The 7,773-nt window shown below is 45.3% G+C and overlaps 1 pseudogene; it reads right to left on the minus strand.

Annotated features, from left to right (window-relative positions):
* Positions 1-375: 375 nt before the first annotated feature.
* Positions 376-7,522, minus strand: LOC136118378 (small ribosomal subunit protein eS1 pseudogene; annotated as a pseudogene).
* Positions 7,523-7,773: the final 251 nt, after the last annotated feature.

Consider the following 7,773-nt stretch of genomic DNA (forward strand, 5'->3'; position numbering starts at 1 on the left):
TTTATAAGGGGCTGTGATCTTTTTTCCCCCACAAATAAGACTTTGTATTTGTCACCATTAAAAGTCTGAATTTTAGGTAGAGAATGGACTTGAGGACACGGGGAGGGGGAAGGGCAAGCTGGGACAAAGTGAGAGAGAGGCATGGACTTATATACACTACCAAATGTAAAATAGATAGCTAGTGGGAAGCAGCCACATAGCACAGGGAGATCAGGTCGGTGCTTCGTGACCACCTAGAGGGGTGGGATAGGGAGGGTGGAAGGGAGACGCAAGAGGGAGAAGATATGGGGATGTATGCATATGTACAGCTGATTTGCTTTGTTATACAGCAGAAACCAACACACCATTGTAAGCAGTTATACTCCAATAAAGATGTTAAAAAAAAAAGTCTGAATTTGGAGCAGATCTGTGGACTGGTGGCCCATCTCCATCAGCTCGCTCAACCTTATCGCCAATCTCATCCCTGGGAGCTTTTCCAGAACCATTGCCTTCACTATGAAGTGCCATGAGTTTCCCAATGTAAACTTGGGCTTCTTCAGCGCTTTTACTTTTCTAATGAACACATCATACAGCGGTGTTTCTAGATTGGCAAGCGTTTTCTATGTCTCTCCCAGGGCAATCTGGAATCAATTTATAGAGCCCTTCTTTCAAATCATTTGTCTGTACCTCTTGGGTCACGGTTTCTATCATCTTTTTCTAGATTTGGGGGACCTATAGGTAGGTGCTGAGTGTAAGAGTTCTTCCAAATCTGGTTGTTTCTTTTTCTGTTTTTTTAATAAAACCAACACAACAGACAAAGCAAATGGCCATCAGTAGTCTTGACATCAACCTGAGCTTCAGTCATGGTCTGCCATTCTTTTGACCATGGAGCACATTTTTTCATGGGTAAGATCCATGCCATGGAAGTTGGTCAGACAGTTTTTGCCCTGAACATCCTCGGTAGTTAGCTTGGATTTTCTAAGTGCAACTTCATCCTTCTGTAGATCAACAAGGCTCACTTTAAAAATATGACACTTGAGGCCATCAGATACAATTTTGGTTCCTTGAGTCCTCCAGAGTATTGTTTCTTGTACTTCTGATATTGAACATAGCTGATGCTGAAACCTTGCATAATGATTAGTCAAATCCATTTCACCTGCCTTCACTAATCAAGGTCATTTTAAGACTTGAATGTCCTCCAAGCAACATGCAGCCCAAACAATAAGATGTTTGGGGGAGTTTTTTCCAGGAACTTGGAATCTCAGCTGCAACTAGTTGAAGCTGAGCTAGTTAAAGACTGGATAGGACCGCCGACCCTCCAACTGGGCATGTGCGAGTGTCCTCTTGCTGACCTTTTGATGGCAGAGGACTGAAAACTCCACCCCCAGATCGTGCTAAGTGCCTCCGCTTTTGAACTACAGAGACCTGTACTTAGTTACACCTGCGCAGAGCCACGATTACCGCACCTTTTCCCCACGCCCCCCATATGCCCCATGCCTCAGACGCCCTGCTTCCATATTCGTTATCCCACAAACACGCCCAGCCCCTTGCCTATGGGGAGGCGGAATTGAGTCTTGTCTCCCATCTCCTCATTTGGTCCACCTTGCGAATAAGCCCTCTCTTTGCTGCAGGCCTGGGTGTCTCAGCATTTATGGCTTGCTGAGCGCCAGGCAAAACAAAGTTGGTTCAGTAACAAAGCTTTCTTACCAATCTTTCTTAGGAAAGGGACTAACAACTTTCTTCTTGGCCCCCTTTTAGCCATTCTGTGGGCTGTGGGTTTTCTATCCCCCGAAGGTAAGAAACCTGTGAGAGAGATGGCAGAGTGTGGTCTGGTGAGGAGAGCACTGTGCTTTGGTTTAAGAAATGTGTTTCAACTCTGCCACTGTCCTTGGAGCACCACTGGCCACATACTCTCTATGGTAGAGACTGACAGGCTAGTCACCAAATCAGTATCCTTTCCTCCTGGACACACAAGCTAAACCCGGTTCCCAGTCTTCCTTACAGGCAGATGTGTCTATATGACAAGTACTGGCCAAGGAAATGTGAACCAGGCTCGGGCAATTGGCAATCAGGCCTGGATCATAATCCTTCTAGATGACCCTCCACCTTCTCTTTCTCCTCACCTTCAGCTGTTGATATGTAGGGTTGGCTTTGAAGATTGCAGATCTCTTGAAGATCCCCTCAGCCCTCAGGGTGGCCAAGCAGGGCAGCGGGTGTGCCCAGCTTGGCACCTCAGCTATAAGCAATCTCCTCCGTTTACCTTAGTTCACTGTGCAAGCCTTAACTCTTCCTACCGTGTGCCTAAAAATCCCAAAGTAAGGAAGTGTTCCAATGGCCTCTGCAGTTCCTTCCAGGCCTATCATTTTGGATCTGAAGCTGTCCCCTCATTTATACTTTCATCCCTAGACAAAGACAAGAAGGACACTCTTCTGTCCGTTCAAGATCTCCTAGAGGAAGGAGTGGGACTCTTCTCCATTACCTTCTCCTTCAAGGATAGAGAGAAAAGGGGAGACTATAGAAGAGAGAGAAAACAAAAAGTCTGTCAGGGCCTACCAGTTAGTTAATGGAAAGGAAGCGTAAGGGGCGGTGGCATGAAATCTGGGGGACTCCAGGCCAGAATGAGGGCGTCATTTGCCATTGCACTCGCTGGCAGCAGATCTTGGGGTTATAAATCCTGAATGAATGAGGGGCTAGAGCCGTGACAACAAGCTTCTATTGCACTAGTGCATCTCTTGCTGTAGGTCTGTGCTTCAGCAAGCCAGCCTCAAATCCTTTTAGAACTGAAGATCTCAGCTAGTCCCAAATAAATCTCCATTTATATTCCCTCTTCAATAAAGCCTTCTTCCCGACCCAGAGGAGGATGTGAAAGCCACTGCTACTTTAGGCAAAGTCACTGCTATTTGAAAAACCAAGACATGTATATGCACATATGTCCTGTGTAAAGGTAACTTACAATGAGATTTTCTGATTCTGAATGTAGGTACAGTAGAATGATAACTCCTCTTAGACATAGAAACAGCACCGTATGTCCCTGTAGTAGGAACACATCCCAGTTCTAGAATGGTGGGGTTGCATTTGGTGTGTGACGCTAAAGTCAAACTATGACACTAAAGTCAAACTAAGTCAAACTCACTATTGAAACAATGCATATCTGGTCTACAAAGATGTTGATAAGCCCCCCTCCCTTTTTTTACAAGGTGGGTGAAGGATAATTCCATACTTTCCATGTCTCTTTCTAAATCTTTGAAACATTTATATAGTGTTTGTTACGTAATAAGCATTATGCAACAAATATTGTTCTACATGTTTTTTACAGATATTAATTTGTTTAATTGCCTATGAGGAGGATACTATTATGACTCCCTTTTGTAGGTAAGAAAATGAGGAACGGAGATTAGATTATTTGCCCAAATTCACACAGCCAGTTAGTGACAGAGCTGGGATTCAGACCCATCTAGTCTAGAGCCACAGTCTATGTGCTCGGTAACTATGCCATACTGCCTGATTTTTGTTGTTGTTGTTTTGTTTTTCTGTTTTTGGCTGCATTGGGTCTTCGTTGTTGTGTGCAGGCTTTCTCTCGTTGTGGCGAGCGGGAGCTACTCTTCGTTGCGGTTCTCAGGCTTCTCATTGCGGTGACTTCTCTTGTTGCAGAGCATGGGCTCTAGGGCACACAGGCTTCAGTAGTTGCAGCACGTGGGCTCAGTAGTTGTGGCTCGCGGGCTCTAGAGCGCAGGCTCAGTAGTTGTGGCGCATGGGCTTAGTTGCTCCGTGGCATGTGGGATCTTCCCGGACCAGGGATCAAACCTGTGTCCCCTGCATTGGTAGGCGGATCCTTAACCACTGAGCCACCAGGGAAGTCCCCCGATTTTTTAAAAATAATTGACCAGCCCTTACCCATGTTTGTCTCATACCCACACATACTCCCCTGCCCTCCCCCCGTGCTCATCCAGGTTATACCCAAGCCTACCAAGAAGTCTGAAGTGTGATCCTGGCTATGAAAATTCTTCATGGCAAGCATGGCACCTGAACACAGGCTCTTGGTGAAAAAAATCGGTTTTTTCATATAAAATTTCATTCTTAATGAGAAATGAGAGTCAAATATTCAAACTATCCCTCTCTGTGGAAAATAGAAATCTACTCTACAATATTGACTTTGCCTCTGTGATTTTCTCATTGTCGAATATGAGTCAAGAAGACAGTACAATTGTGGCATATTTTAAAGACGAGGTATTTAAGTGTTCAACAATTCTCAGGAGTCCCACCTTTTTAGTATTCAGGAAGAGTTTAATGATAAGTGACAAAGACTGTGGGTTGAAGATCTTGTTTCCAGTTGTAGCATAACCAAGGTTGGCTGGTGGAGATGGAGTGACAAAATCTCATCTCTTCAGGCTCTGTTTGCTCTTTTTTTTTCTTTTGCAGTACGCGGGCCTCTCACTGTTGTGGCCTCTCCCGTGGCAGAGCACAGGCTCCGGACGCGCAGGCTCAGCGGCCATGGCTCACGGGCCCAGCCCCTCCGCGGCATGTGGGATCTTCCCGGACCGGGGCACGAACCCGTGTCCCCTGCGTCGGCAGGCGGACTCTCAACCACTGTGCCACCAGGGAAGCCCTGTTTGCTCATTTTTGAAGTAAGAAGGGCAAACTAGATGCATGCTAGGGTCTAATCCAATTCTAGGACCATTCTGGATTCACTCTTCCCCTGGCCCACAAGATCCCTCATGATCTGGCTCCTGACAAACTTTCCAACCTCATCATGTATCCCAACCTCACTCAGCTCCAGCCACACGGGTCTCTCTTCTGTTTGTTCCAAAACACTAAGCTCCTCCCCAGCTCAGGGCCTTTCCACTAGCAGTTCCCTCTGCAGGGAAGCCCTTTCCCTGCATCATCACCCGGTTAGCTCTTTTTTGTCATTCAAGTCACTGATTAACGTCTTTAGTTAGTCTGTCCCCAACATCTCAAGCTAAGTTATTCCCATACCCCAGCACTAACTCTCCATCAATCACCCTGATTTACTATCACCTATCACCATCTGATATTTTCTTGTCTGTTTATTTGCTTATTTGTTCATAGTCTGTCTCCTCTCACTCGGTATAAAACCCCATGAGAGTGAGACCTTGTCTTATTGTCTCATCTCCAGTGCCTACATAAAAGCATAGCAGCCACTGAGCTCTGCACATCTAGTGCTGACCATAGGGACGAAAACAGTGCCTTGGATCTAGACACAGTAGGATTCCTTTCTGAGAACCACATCATGGAGTAAAGAGCTCGATTAATGCTGCATTTCCCCTTTTTTTACCCAATTTAGTGGTTTCAGAGTAAACATCAGGGTGACTATGCACAGACCCCCATCACAAGAGGTAGGCTTGTACATCCTTTCTCTCCTGCTGACCTGCTTCTCAATGACAAACCATGAATCTTCAGTGACATCTTCTCCATGTATATTGCCTGTCTAACAAGCAGAAAATGGCATATCCACCTAAGGAGACCAGCCCCTTGGTGCTGTGGACAGCTGTATAGTTCTGGTTCTGCAGATTTCTGGGCTTCAGGGTCTAAGTGAGGGAGGTTCAAGTCTAGTGGTCAGAGGACCTAGAGAGTCTGGATGTGGAGCTCTACCCGGTGTTCTGTGATGGCAAGAAAGGTTTCGGGGGTCCTGCTACATCAGTTAACTGAACATTAACTGAAGATCATTCCATGCTGGTTGCTGTCCTGACGCAAGGGCATTCCTTCTCTCCTAATGGAAGAACAGGGTACCAAACAAGACCACAATAAACATCTTTCTTGGGTCTCTGACCAGACAGAGAAAGCCTCTGGGGCTTAAGGAAGCTTTGTGGAGTTTCTGGGAGGGACAGCTACAGAAGCTGCTCTTCCTAGCTCAAAAGGGAGAAGTGAGGGTACTTCTGAGGGTACTCACAGCTGAAGGCAGGGCCTCCACCCAGGTTAATCACCTGGGATTAGAGTAGAATTAAGAGGAATAATGGGTGAAGTGGCAGGGCAATGTCAGAGTGTCACCCTCTGGATTTCAGCAGTGGAAGCTCCCCGATCCTGCCCCACGTCAGGAATCATCTCAACACATCCACGACCCAGGGATAGAGATCGTGTTATTGTTTTTAATGGTTAATTGACTTTGACTTTTCCTTCTCCCCTCCAACCAGTTTCAGAACTTCCAGATCTGTCAAGAGACAACTTCACACTCTCTCAGATTCCTCCACTCACCCCTCAGGACCTCCTAGATCAAATATGACTTATAATGACAACTCAAGACTGGTGATCTTCTGTCCTATCATAAAAAGATTACAGGGTCAAACATTTCAGCACTTCCTTGCCCCAGTATTTGGTCCAAAAAGTCCTTCCTTAAGCATTACTAACATATCTTTTGCTGCAGTGTCAGCTCATTTCTTCTTTATAATCTACTGTGGAGAAGCCAAATGAGTATCTATATTATTTATGATACTTGAAAACCGTGAAATCAACCCTTACCATTCTCTCTCCACTAAATTCCATAAGAGGCCATGCTCCCACCACTCTAATCTATCTGGTAATACTTTTCTGGACTTTAATTCTTTGCATCTTTTAAAATTGTGGAAGTCAGAACTGCATACTGCTCTCATAAGGTCCTTTGGCAAGTCTTGGGGCAATCAGACTTTTCTTTCCAATTTGTGAAGTCAAATTCCTGTCACTTTAGATCTGGAAATGAACTGCTGACTCACATTCAACATGCATGGATCTCAGCTCTCTTCTTCTCATATGTACTCCCCCACTTCTTACCTTAACCGCATTGACTGCATCTATTTTTTGTTCCTGGGTGTACTGGTCTTGTCCCAATCTTATCCTCTTTCAGATAGCTGGCTTCCTAAGTTTTCCAAGTTTACTTACGTCTATCATTCCTTCATTGGAGGTTTCAGAAAACTCAGCCAGCTGAGAAGATATATCTGCACGTCATCCGAGAAAAATAGGGGAAATCCTGAACCCAAGAAGGTACGGCAATGATGTCCGCACCCGATACTAGATCCATCTGGGCCTCACTTCCCGAATGGTTTTCTGAAATCCATTCTCAGCTTCCTTTGTTCCCCTGACTTATTCTCACCCTCACACAAACTACCATGTTGTTCTACGTGTCTAGATACTTTGTTGCCTCTTTCTGTCATACGTACTTGTCCGATTCTTTTCTCAACATTATCAACTGCATTCGATTTCTGTTCTAGGTATAATGCTCTCACCCCAACTTTATTCTCGCTCAGGTAATTGACTTCCCACATGAACACAGTTTACTTATATTTTTCTTCCCCTTTCCTCAGAGGTTTTGGCAGACTCAGCCGGTAAAGACTGCCTGGGAGAGTATCGGTTTGCAGTTGCTGTTGCATCATGGTGATTACAGAACTTCCTCTCACACTCAAAAATGTCTTAGTTTGGATGGTAAATTATACGGTCACTCTACAGACAGGGCAGACTGACTCTCAGCTGTCCTTTCAGACCAACTCTGAGCTACACTACATACCTGAGGGTACCTTAGCTTCTTCCAGAACTTCACTTCGAGGCTACACATCATCCTCCCTCCAGGACACGTTTTGGTGGTCTTAGAAAATAAGTATTTGGGCCCTGTCAGGGCACTGTGGCACTGCCTAGGATTTTAGGCCGATCTCTCTAGCTGTTAGAGCCATGAGGGTTAGACGATGGTTGCTCTATGTATACATCAGGAAGATGCAATGTAGTGTACTAATTAAAAACTGGAACTTTGGAGCCGAACTGCTTAAGTTCAAACCCTGGCTCTGTCACTTTCACCTATATTTAATTGGAGTA

Source organism: Phocoena phocoena, chromosome 2 (assembly GCF_963924675.1).
Source record: "Phocoena phocoena chromosome 2, mPhoPho1.1, whole genome shotgun sequence".
Lineage (NCBI taxonomy): Eukaryota > Metazoa > Chordata > Mammalia > Artiodactyla > Phocoenidae > Phocoena > Phocoena phocoena.